Raw genomic sequence first — 3,438 nt, 5'->3', positions numbered from 1 at the left:
TAGAAAAATTTTAACAATTAAAAATATAAATTTTATTTGTCTTTTCTCTATGTTTTTTAAAGTAATTGGTTAATCTTTTTCAACATTCAAGTATGTTCTAATGACGTTGACAGATATGACAAAAGTAATCTATTGATTGACAATTTGTTTAGAATAGTTTTTTTTTAGTTTCATATTAGGTGGTTTAGGACGTCTGATTGTATGTATCATTTGACAAATGAAAATCTAGAATTATATAGTGATATCGTTTTTTTTTCTTTTTTTTTTTATATAAGTGGGATAAATTTGTTATCAAATTACAAAATTTGGAGAAGTTTGTAAAAAATTAAAGATTATAAACTAAGATGTGTGGATTCCATTCCACATACTTTTAAGTTGAATTATCTTAAAAGTTGAGAATTATAACGATTTTAGTTAATATTGAAGTTGAGTTTAATTTGTATAGAAGTTATATATTATAACTCATGACGACTTATGTATATCAATTTCATACTAAAGTTATGTTCTTATCATACAATTTTACTTTTTTTAAAAAAAATTTATACAGAAATCCTGTGATATGTATACAATTTTTCTTTAAAAATCGTAGAGTCCACACGACTAATTTTTTTTTTTATTTAACTTGTTTATTTTCATATTTTGTGAACTAATTTACTCCTTTTATATAAAAGAAAGTTATGATACTTTAGTTTGATGATTAGGATATTTTTATGGACATATTTGATTTTACTATTTAAAGTCTAGAATTTGTTAAAACTTAATTGGAGAAATTAGAATTTCATATAAGGGGAATCTTGATAGAACATTAGAGAAAAAGGTTTTAATTGGTAAAAAAATGGCGGATTTTGTGTAGGACTATGCAAAGGAGAATTTTGAGAATTTACTGGTTTATGATTGTGGTAGTTGTATAGGAAGCTTGAATTTTCAGTGGAAAATTCATGCCATGGATAAAGATATAAATTTGTGAATGTGCTTTAGTTGGTGGAAATTGGTAGCTGTTTGAGAATGAGTTTGAAATTTAGTAATAAAAAACCTTATGATTTTGAGATGTTTGGATTTAACACTGGTACAAATTGGGGAAATGACAGCGGTTATTTTCGCTGATAGGCACCGGTTCCTGAACCGAGGCATATTCAGACGAAGTAAAAAGTCATAGACTTTATGCCTCGGTTGTGAAACGAGGCATAAAATGGTACGCTTAGGCCTCGGTTATTAGAACCGAATTTGTTTCTCTACCTCTACTGCCTCTGTTGAAGACCGAACCGAGGCAGTAGGTCCTTTTTTTATTTTTATTTTTGCGGTCTTATGCCTCTGCTCAAGCTCCCAAACAAACAATTTCTTTTAGTAAAAAGAAAGCAAGTAAACTCGAAGTAGGAAGATGTTGTTCTCAGATAAGCACATAAACAAACCAATTCTTTTTTCAATTGATTCCAAAGCTTCGGTCAAAACAAGAGAAGATGTTGTTCTCAGATTCAATTCAACAATATAGTTGTTCAACAATATAGCTGTTCAATTTGGGGAAAATTACATGCATCACTCTTACAATATAGCTGTTCAACAAATCAAAACAAAATCAAAACAAGAGGGAAGATGTTGTTCTCAGATTCAATTCAACAAATCAAAACAAAATCTCACAAACCAAATCCAAAATTCTATTCAAACCCGAAGCAGCTCTCCGGCACGGTCACAGCTGCTTGAAACCCGAAGCAGCTACCCGAAGCGGTGGAGAGCGACGGAGCGAGAGAGCGAGACCGAGAGAGCGACGGAGCGAGAGAGCGAGACCGAGAGAGCGACGGAGCGAGAGAGCGAGACCGAGAGAGCGACGGAGCGAGAGAGCGACGGAGGCGAGAGCGAGGGGAGGCGAGAGCAAGGGGAGGCAAGCGCAAGGGGAAGCGAGAGCGAGGGAGGCGAGACCGAGGGAGGCGAGACCGAGGGAGGCAAGACTGAGGGGAGGCGAGACCGAGGGAGGCGAGAGCGAGGGGAGCGAGAGCGAGGGGAGCGAGAGCGAGGGACGCGAGCGCGAGGGAGCGAGCCAGCGAGAGAGCGACGGAGGCGAGCGCGAGGGAGGCGAGACCGAGGGGAGGCGAGACCAAGGGGAGGGAGGCGATACCGAGGGGAGGCGAGAGCGAGGAAGCTAGGTCTTTGCGCTGGTTCTGTTTCACGCTGAGAAGAAGATGAAAATGGTTCTGTTTCACGCTGAGAAGAAGATGAAAAGCAAAATATTAAAGAGCTTACTGCCTCGGTCTTCCAACACCCGAGGCGTAAACAAAGGTTACTACCTCGGTCTTCCAACACCCGAGGCGTAAACGAACGTTACTACCTCGGTCAGCAATGTAACCGAAGCGCAAAGAATCGACAAAAATAAAAAAAAGCTGCGTCATCACCTCGGTCAGTGTGGAAATACGAATTGCAGCTTTTTATGCTTCGGTTCTGAGTACAACCGAAGCAGTAGTTGTACATCAGAACAGACCAGTCCCATCTAGGCAGGCGGAGCAGGTATGGAGCAGAGTTTTATGCTTCGGTTTAGCTTAGAACCGAGGCAGTAGCGTGCTTTAGGCATTGATCTCAGAGCAGCCGAGACATATAGATCTATACACTTCGGTTTCTGTAAAACCGAAGCCTATACGACGCTTTCTAATCCCTTTATTTTACTAGTGTAAGGTCTTCTTTAAGCTTGTTGTATGATGTGTAATTGTAGTTTTGGGTGTAGAATATTGTAAGTTTGAACCAATTTGATTCTTAGAGTTGGAAAATGAACTTTACTTATTTCATTGTTAAAATATGTTAGTTTTAGTGGGATCAATTTGGTAAAAGTTTTGTATATTATTGTGGATCTTGGTTTTCTATATTTTTATTTTGGGAGACACTTTGATCACTCCATTGAAAATGCTGTTGAGAGGAGTTTGATACAACTTAATTTTCATTCAAGTGAAAATCTTCCATAGGAGAGATGTTGGATACAATCGCAATTTTCATTCAAGTGAAACTTTGTGACTAAAGTTTTGTCAATGCTAATATCCATAGAAAAAACTTAAGACTTTTGAAAAGAGATTTCTTAAACTTTGAGATATTATTTGAAATTGATGATTTGATAGTAGGGAATATATTGAATATGGAGATGTTATGAATATATTAGATTATCCTACTTCTATTGGTTACTAAATTCACATATAGAAATGTATAAGGTTGTGACAATCAAGGTTTCTATAACTTATAGTTTGTAATGTGTAATAAAAGTGAGTTCAGTAGCCTGTTACATGAGAAAATAGTGTTTCTTAACCTTCACTAAAACGTAAAAAGGACAATAATATGAAAGGTGTAAGATGTGTGGTGTTTAGATTCAACATATGTGTTTGTCTTCCGAAAATTGTCAAACGTCTATTGTAATGACTTTGATAAATGTAATATTTGTTAAATATAATAAATGATTCTTGTATA

The sequence above is a fragment of the Vigna umbellata genome, chromosome 4 (genome assembly GCF_029865625.1).
Source record: "Vigna umbellata cultivar VRB3 chromosome 4, Vumbellata_1.0, whole genome shotgun sequence".
NCBI lineage: Eukaryota > Viridiplantae > Streptophyta > Magnoliopsida > Fabales > Fabaceae > Vigna > Vigna umbellata.
The sequence above is the reverse complement of the archived record's forward strand: the minus strand, read 5'-3'. Positions refer to the sequence as shown.